Genomic DNA, 9,469 nt, shown 5'->3' on the forward strand with positions numbered 1-9,469 from the left:
CCCCTTTGTAGCAGCCTTCTTACTTAAAGGATGCCTGGTTTTGACTAGGGTTTCTGGATCTTTGTGGCTTCTCACTGGCTTATGAACTTCTCTGAGAGGAAAAGGTATATCTAGTCAGGAAACCATCACCAGTTAGGGTGGCACAGCACTAGCGGTTGGGTTGGTTCATTTGAGCATCATATTGGTCAGTGTATGCTGGAGGAAGTGGTAGGCAGGACTTAGTGATTAGAGAACAGCCCTGCTCAGCAAAGGGAGGTCACAGCTCAGCACCCAAGCCCTGGGATAGCTGTGGCTGCTCCTCCTCTCCTATTCCCTCCCTCTCTGTTCATCTCCTCTCAGCTGGAGCCTCCTCAGGGACTCAGAGGTCCCGATGCTGACAGCATATTGTTTCCTATTTCCCTCCCCTCTTTCTTCCTGTCCTTAGCTCAGCCCACTTGCATCTTTCCCAAGGCACACAGGTGGACAAGGCCAGGACTCCTAGCCTCAAGAAAAGCTCCTAACAGTTGAGGGGCACCTGGTGATGTCCTCGTCAGCTTTTCTCAAATGCCCAGATATTCTGAAGCCAGATGGATAGCTTGATAATCTCCTAGAGCACCTTGGGAACTTGGAGGCTTGAAGTTGGTATGAGGGTTGGTTGGGGAGTCGAACCTACCTGTTCTCCTTGTTTCCTGGCATGTCTCAAGCCTGAGATGGGAAATAACTCTGGCCTCAGGGAGGGAGAAGAACTCTCTGAAAAAGAGCTCAGTGGTATACCCATACCTCAACAAACAGCCCCTCCCTCACGTGTGCAAACTCCTCCCCCTCACACAAACATACAAACACTCTCCCACCCCCAGCACACTCATAACACTTTGGAGCCTCGGGAAGGCCTGAACTATAGAGGAGTAAGAAGCAGCGTCTCCCATACAGGGTAGAGAGAACAGAGACGAAAGACACGAGATGGCGGCTGCAGGAAGAAGAGCTCATCAGCAGGAAAGGGAGTAAGATTCAGAGAGGCTTGTGGGAGAACAAGCGTGAAGCAAACCTTGCACTTTCAGCGGCTGGTTTCAGTGGTTGTGTCGGAAGAGATGATTATGCTTTCACATCGGATGCAAGTGCCTTGCAGACAAGGGTCGTGCCCTGGTCATTGTGTACCCCCTCACCGCCCCAGTGCTCTGCGTATGCTTATCAAACAGCTGTTGCATTTATCCAGAGCTCAAAATAGTTGACAGACTCCCTGGGAAACATTCTAAGCACATCTCCATGCTAGCCCACCATCTGAGATTCTGGGAGGATGGAAAATAATTTCTGTCAGACCAGCCCCAGGATTATTCAGAACTGGCACGGAGAGGATTATCAGAGTGAGCGATTTTGCAGTCAGGCTCCTGGGGCCTCTTTGAAGAAGGTGTTTATAACACATTTTGCTGACTGCTTTCATAAATCCCAAGAGCGCTGGTAATTTTATATCAGAAAATAAGAAGTGAAAATGAAGCAATTTGGCAGTGAGAACATCTTTGAATTTCTACTGGTTGCTTTTGATTATAATTTGGCTGTGAATAAATTTTTGCCGTTTGCATTATGGTATGAAGAAAAACACAGCCTGATGCTTTAGACAGAACAATGTCGGAAAACATCCTCAAGTTCAGAGGGCGAGGAGACGTCTCTGCGCAGGCTTGGCCAGAGTCCTGAGAACACAGGGAGGAGACTCTCCACTCCCTGAGAACCGCTGATGCTGGCCCTCGTTTGCCTGTGGTAGCGCACACACTGGAGTCGAGGAGGCGTTTGGAGAGTCGTTCACTGGAAGCTGGTGCTCCTAACGTGTGGGGAGACCATGCTCAGATTCAGGGTCCTGAGTTTTGGATGAGGCTAGAACTCAAACATTGTATTTTTCTATTGTTCTTTGTTAATTTAAAAAAAAAAAAAGCTTTGAAATAATGAGACCAAGAAAAACAGAGAGTTGAAATAATAATAGCTAACTCTTATCAAGTGCTTACTAGGTGCCAAGAACTATTTTATGTGCATTGAGCCATTCCATCCTCACAGCATCACTATGTTCAATGATGAGGAAGCCTAGAAACAGAAGTGAAATAAGCCGACCACGTGGCACAGCCGGGATTCAGTCCCACCTTAGCCTGACGCCAAAGCTGAGCTCCTATCCCAGGATTGCCACTGAGTGTTAGTGCCAAACTGCAGCAAAGCTGGGGAACCAGGTCCACGGGCTTCATCTATATCTTGTGCTGAGCTCTGGTACCTAGGCCCCCAAAGTTAACCCAGTTATAAAAATTAAAAATAAAAAAAGCCTAAAACCGAAGGGTCCACCCTATGTCTTCCACTAGGCCAAGGCCAGGCTGACAGAGTCAGTTTGGGGCAGTTCAAGATTTTCCCTTTCTGTGGCCAGATCTGCTTTAGATCGAATCTTCCAGCTGGTCCTGATTTGCAGAATGGTGTTCAGTTTTCCAAACAAGCCGTGCGCTGGCATCTCAGAATTCCACTCCAGCTCATGCTAGCTTGGTTGTGCCACAATTCCTATGGCTGAGGGATATATGATCCTCTTCTTCTTCTTTTTCTTTTTTTTGTAAAAATGGAGCATAACAGTTAATTCTTGTTGTTACACGTTTAAATATTTTTACAAGCAATTTTCTCCTTCAGTCCTTTGCTCCCTACAAAGGAGGTTGTGGGTATGATTATTGCATCATGTTTATAATAGAGAACAGCTGACTTCATGGATTTTTACATTTTACCTAGTTTTCCAGCTAGGTCTGACTTTGGCTTGTCATGTGAAGCATAAGGGGAGGTGGTTTGGAGGAGAAAGTAGGGGAGGGTGTCAAATGATTGCTTTCGAGGCTAACATCATGGTAAAGTAGCTCAGGAGAGCAAAGGACGGAACTCTCCCAGCGAGGCTCTTTCAGAGCCTAAGAAAGCCTTCTGGAGAGCAACGTCCGAATACAAAAAGGGAGAGAAACGTGTAAGTGACTGTGTGGGTCATGGCGCCAGAGCCAAAATTCTACTGAGCACTAAGGAACTGTGCTAAGCACTTTAGATGTGTTACTTCGTTCGATCCTCACAATAACCCCATTTTGCAGATGAGACAACTGAAGGAAGGACAAGGATGAAATGTCAGTGAGGGAGCTGGGATTCAAGCCTGAGATTTTCTGAGGCCAGAGACCAGGCTCTTAAGCACTCATCCGGCTCTCCCTCCCTCTGGGCTTTCCTGCTAATGTAAGGTTCTAGTTGGAGAAGCATTCAAAGACCCATTCAGAAGGATACCTCAGCCCTGCTCTACCTCCATGGTTTCCTGGATTTCCCAGTGGGAAGTGAGTGCCAACTGTGAGGAGACCCCTCTCTTAGTCTGATAGGAGCTCTTATTGTCAACCCATATTCTCCCCCACCCCATCACTTCAATATTACCCTTCCCCTGTACGCCTCCTTCAAAGCCCTGGGGACTTCAAAAGGGCGGGTGTTCCTATTTATAGGGTTCTCTTACGTGGGAAGTGTTTATAGACGTTAAAGACGCGGGCCATGGACGGCCTCCTCTGAGCATCGTTCTATTTGCTGGAGATTCTTAGCACAGTGAGTCACTGGACCTCTTGGTCCAGATACTTGCTCATAAAGTGAGTTCTCTGTGAATTATTGAGGATTACAGTAGTTGCTATGGTCTGAATGTTTGCGTCCCCTCTACATTCACATGTCGGACTCCTAATGCCCACCCAATGTGATGGTGTTCGAAGGTGGGGCCTTCTGGAGGTGATTAGGTCATGAGGGTGGAACCCTCAAGAATGGAATTGCTGACCTTATAAAAGAGATCCCATGGAGGCTAGGGACCCCGAGCCCTTCCCGTCGTGCACAATACAATGAGAAGTCTGCCACCCAGAAGAGGACTCTCACCTGACCATGCTGGCACCCTCATCTGGGACTGCCAGCCTCCATAAATTTCTGCTGTTTACAAGCCACCCAACCTGTAGTATTTTGTTCCAGCAGCCCAAATAGACTAATTCTCCAGCCGCCATTGAGTAGACAAAGGAAGATATGCCAGAATTTTATGTTGACTCAGAAGGAAAAAGGAGCAATTTTCCTTATCAGTCAGTCCCGTGTGAATGCTACCTGGGTCAGGCTGTCTTACCAAATGCTTGGTACCTTGCCTGCTGTTCTCATCCACCCCTCCACTCGCTTGGTTTTGGGCTTGCTCTTGGCAAGCAATGTTAGGGCATATTTTATAAGTGAGAAAGGGACTTAAACTTGAGGAAAAGTATGTGCAATTTATGAATTTTCCTTTCCTTTTGCTCTGTGCTGTGGCAGTAACATTGAAAATTGATGAGATTATTCTTGGCTAGAGTCTATCCCATAATTTCATATAATTGTTCCAAATTCTGTGCAACAGAACCGAAGTTTTCAGGTAAATCTACAGGAATTAATGACTTGCAGCCTGGATTTCTTATAGAAGGAGACCGAATGATTTTGATATTCTTTTTGGCTCTTTCATCACAGATTGGGCCACAAATTTACCAGATTTCTTTGATTTAGTGAGAGGCCTTCTGCTCCTTCGAAAAATTTATGCCTGCTTCTTTCTTTCTAGAAAGGAAAAGAAAACATCTTTATTTTTTCTTAGTGGACAAACTATTCTTTGAAATATAAATATTGAGTTTGATGCCATTCATCAGTGTGGTTTTTCCACTGGGGGGACTTTTGCTCTGTCTTCAGCATTGGGGTCCTCCCCCTAAGGGAGAGAATTCATTTCCTCCTGGGTATAGTATGTTTGTATTCAGGTGGCTCCATGTTGTTCAGGCTATGGACTCAAGGGCCAAAGAACAAAGCTTTCCTCTTAGGGGAGGGTACCTGAGTGTATAGCATATTTCTCACCAAAGTGAAAGGAAGAACTTTATTCACCAGAAATTGTCCGTGAAATTACTTAACAACAACAACAACAAATCAGAATAATTCCCAAAAGGCTACATGTTTCCTTCTCAGAGGATTGGAGAAGGATCTGGTGACATGGGGTCACGCAGTGAGTTCTCCAGACAGGTGGCCGGGAGTGGATCAGTCCTGGAGGTCACACCTGGCTAGTTAGCCAGGGAAAGGGCTCACAGGCAAGTGGAGGAAGTGAAGAGAGAGAGCAGAAGTGTGGTGAGGCAACATCAAAAACGACAGAGAACAGGAAAAAGTTCAGCAGCTGTACTGGTTGAGGAATTTGGGGGGATAAAGACTGAGGTTTAAACATAATTTCCAGAAAAATTTCTGGTTGGTACCATGTTTAAAACCCCTGGATGACCCATTTTAAAAAGTCCACAGCAAGTATCTACAATGTTGTCCAAAGTTTAGAGATTATCTCTATATACAGTAAGTACCTACAATGTTGTTCAGAGTCTGTGAGGTCGGATTTGTGCTTCCTTTGAACATAATGCCTAGCTGAGACTGAGCCACATGGGGCCTGGGAGATTATTTAGGTTAAATTACATATTATAAAATATAAACATATTCTTTAGTAATTAATGTCAACTCATCGCAGCAGCATAGCATTTATAGAGAGTTTTGAGCAAAATTGAAAGAAATATGAATAACTAAGTAGAACCAGGAATTTTTACATCAATCTTTCTGCCTAGTGTCAATTCTTTGGCCTACTCAATTGAAAGTTTGAAGAGAGTTTAGTAAAGGGACAATTTACAGGGCTGTGGCAGGATTAAGGGAACAAAGAGGGAATGTTGAAGCCCCCAGGGCCCAGCACAATGAGAAACTGTTTCCTGGGACTGAAGAAGGGAGGGAAGGAACAGTATTTCTGGGGCCCACTGAGGAGCTGTAGTCAGACAGGGACCCAGCCACTGCCAGAACCATGGTGCTAAGTAGGGAGCAAGCAGGGGAGAAATACCCTCATGGCTCTCTTTTCCCTCCCTCTGATCCCCTGCTGTTTGCCTTTCATTAGCTGAACCTTACAGGGCACCAGAGCCCAGTGAAGCTAGATAATACTATCTGTAAGCATCAGGTCCCTGGGACACAGGTGGCCAGAGGAGCACAGAGAAGGGGCCTGGGCTGGTGTAAATGGAAGAGAACGAGCGTCTCATTCTAGTGAATTTTGACCCTTCCTTAAGAAAAGCTACTCCATTTCGGAAGCTTTCCTGAGGCATCCAGGCTCTGTCTAAGGCTCTAAGACCTTTAAGACTCTCAGCTACACTTGCCTTCACATCCCGAGAGTTTTTCTTCTGCCCAAACAGTATTTTTCAAACCTTTTTCCTGTCTCAACACATGTGAATGACAGAACACAGCACCGGGACGCGCTGGCACACGGCAGTAATGCTGGAGTGCAGCTGAGGCGTGATTCTCTCCAGGAGAAGGGAACACGGTGCCTTGAGGAAGGATAAGAGAACCCCGTGGGGTGTGGGGTGCCATTGGAAAAGTCCGCTCCAAATGATTCTGCTAAGCCTCTGTGCTCCTCTGAGAATCACTGTGCTTTCCTGGGAGGCTCCCGATGGCACGAACTTTCTTATTCTGACAGGCAGGGAAGAGTTTATTTTCAAAACACTCAGTTTTCTACAAGTAGCAGTAATGGAAATGCTTGAGAATTTGTTTTGCAGGGAGCTGGATTTGAATCTCATTCTAACTATGTGATCCTGGACCAGTCAGTTAATGTCTCTGAGCCTCAGTGTCTGAATCTGTGAAGTGGGCATAACTATACCGACTTCCCAGGGTTGTTGAGAAGAATAAGTTAAAATCAACTGAAGTGCTTTGTAAATGGGAAGGTGCTCAGTCATTGTTATTCATATTATCATTATTATGAGGTCTTTTCACACATTGGAAAGATTGGCTTTTTGTTGCATGCAGCTGGCCTAAAACTGGAAAAAAGATGTTATAATAATTTGTGGAATCACCCCAGTTTGAATCCCTTGCACCAGTTCGTTTCCAGGCAGAAGTGGGCATAGTCTTCTGGCTACTAGCATATTCTTTGCTCTATTTTTTGAAGTCCTGAGCTTATGTGAAGATGGGTTTTGAATTAACATAATTCTTTTCTTAATTATAAATTCTTACAGCTTCCTTTGAGTATTACACCCTAACACTTCAGCCACAGACTGTTTTCCCTCTAGAAGGGGCAGTCACTCCTTTATTTCAAGCTTCCAAATATACTTGTGATAATACACTAAAAGTAAAATGGTCATGTCGCCATGTCCTGAGATTATAGGTGAATCCACACTTGCAGTTTACCTTAATCTTTTAAATTATTTCTATAAATAACAAGGCAAACATTCATTTAAATCAAATATATTACGTTTTTCTTTGTAATTTATTTCCTTTTGTAAAAGCAATATAAATACATGCTTATTGTAGTAAACTTGGAAAATTCAGGAACATTGCACCTGTGGACTTTCTTCAAAAACAGGTTACTCTTTTAAGGCTATTTTCACTCCATTTCCCCCCTCCCCATGCATATATGTTAATAGCTGTGAAAATTTTCATCTCATATTTCTGTTTCCTTGGAATGTGAGTATTCCACATTGTTACTATAGATTTTTCATAAACAATTTTGATGGCTATACAACACCCCGTCAAATGGATATACCTTAACATTACACATTTAGGTGACTTGTTCTACCAGATCTTAATATGTATTAAATTGAATAAGGGCAAGAGAAGTTCAGGAAGGAAAGAGGAACTTCTCTCCATCTTTTCATAACTGCCTCATGTTTTACCTGGATCTCTTCCATGTCTCATTAAAATTTAACTAATTTGTTTAACAGCAACTCCTAGAAACTCTGGCAGTGTGATAGACACATCCCTTCACCCTTGATCACACAGATGAGGCTGTGGTACCACTCTGGCAGAGGCAATGAGCCAGAGGTATGTGCTATTTTTTGGAACTTCCCTAGAGAAAATCTGAACTTTCAAAGGTCTGGGCTTAACAGCTGTTTCTATTATAGACATATACAAACACACTCACAGATACTGAATATTGAGAATCTAGGTGGCTTGTTTTCATTTCAAAGAAGTTTTTCTCTTTCCCAAGATGTCTAAAATACTGCTATGAACTCCACGAGTCATGGAAAGAGAGGGCCTCACACATGATGAACTGGTCCTCAGCTTCACAGGTGTAGAAGCAATTTTGTCAATTACACAGAGACGACCAGCCCACAGGAGACAGGGTGTTACTAATGAAATTCATAAAACATTGATGTACAAACCAGAAATTCCTATGTATTAAATTATGGGATGATGAACAACATTTGTCAGAATAAGTCTTTGTAGTTATACCTGGTTTTAGGGGTCTTCCTCCTGGTGAGTACCTCCAGGCAGGTATATAAGTTAGGGGCCTAAATGTGTCTTGGTCAACACAGAATAAGAATGGACGTTTATGAGGGATGGTTTCCTCAAATTGTTATTTGAATTATTATATTGAATTGGTATTGTTTCTCCTTCAAAAGAGCTTGATAAATGAAGAAATTCTCACCATTACATCGTCTTTAAAACTTTTCACCAAAGCCATCCTAGCCCCATGCTAGGGAGGTTTCAACGAGTTTTCTTTTCTATCAAATACATTTCAGCTATCTTCCTGAGGATATTTGCTGCTTTCCCCAGTTTCAGGAACAATATACTTGTAAGCTATTTCATAGGGGTGTCCGCTTCTATAGCGGTCTAAACTCCACGCATATTGATTCTTACTCTAAAGAGGCCTTTTCCCATCTTTATAAGTTCTATGAGCTCCTGACTGTGGCTTCCAACAATGACTATTTTAGTCAAGTCTTGGCTTCTCAGCTGGTTTGGGGCAAATTACTTAGCCTATAAATATTTAAGTTAGCTTTTCAAAAAGCAGGGATGAGGAAGTTGGAAGGATTTACAAAAAGAGCCAATGCCTTAACTGCAAATATACTTGGAGAGAACAGGGTCAAGCTGTTCTCGAAATTCAAGGCACTGTTTTCTGCCAGAAGGGAAAGGCACAGGCTTATGGTCATGAAGGGCTCTGTTGGGTCTATGTGGTGCTGTTAACGCCACTTAAAGCCAGACTTCTTGGTTTGCCAAGAGTAGCTACTACAGACTAAAGTGCTAAGGAGCAGTTGGGGATACTATAAATTTGCTTCACCTGCGTCATTTCCGAACACTTCCTAGCCCTGGTAGAGGGGGACATTCTACTTCTCTAACAAGTAGGAATAGGAGGACCTGTTTGTGGAGAGCTGCGTATACTACGGTACATCTATTTCCATAATCGAAAGGCAGCCTTTACTATTTTATAGCATTGGACAATAGAAAGCTCTCAGTGCTTTGCAGTTCTTTTCCTCTGGATACTTCTGGAACATAGCTACATGCCTACTACTCACTACGTGAGGGAATCCATGATGTGGGACTCTATTTGGCTTCCATAGGGTCTCAAGTCAGATCCAAAACTTAAGAAGGAAACCAATCAATTAATCAGTGATTGTACGACATTAGCCAAACGTCTTTCCTAAATCAAGGTAGAGTTTACAGTTCCTAGGGGCCAATTCCTAGAGCACTGCTTTCTTATTCAGCGAGGCAG

The sequence above is a fragment of the Equus asinus genome, chromosome 7, assembly GCF_041296235.1.
Source record: "Equus asinus isolate D_3611 breed Donkey chromosome 7, EquAss-T2T_v2, whole genome shotgun sequence".
In the NCBI taxonomy this organism is placed as follows: domain Eukaryota; kingdom Metazoa; phylum Chordata; class Mammalia; order Perissodactyla; family Equidae; genus Equus; species Equus asinus.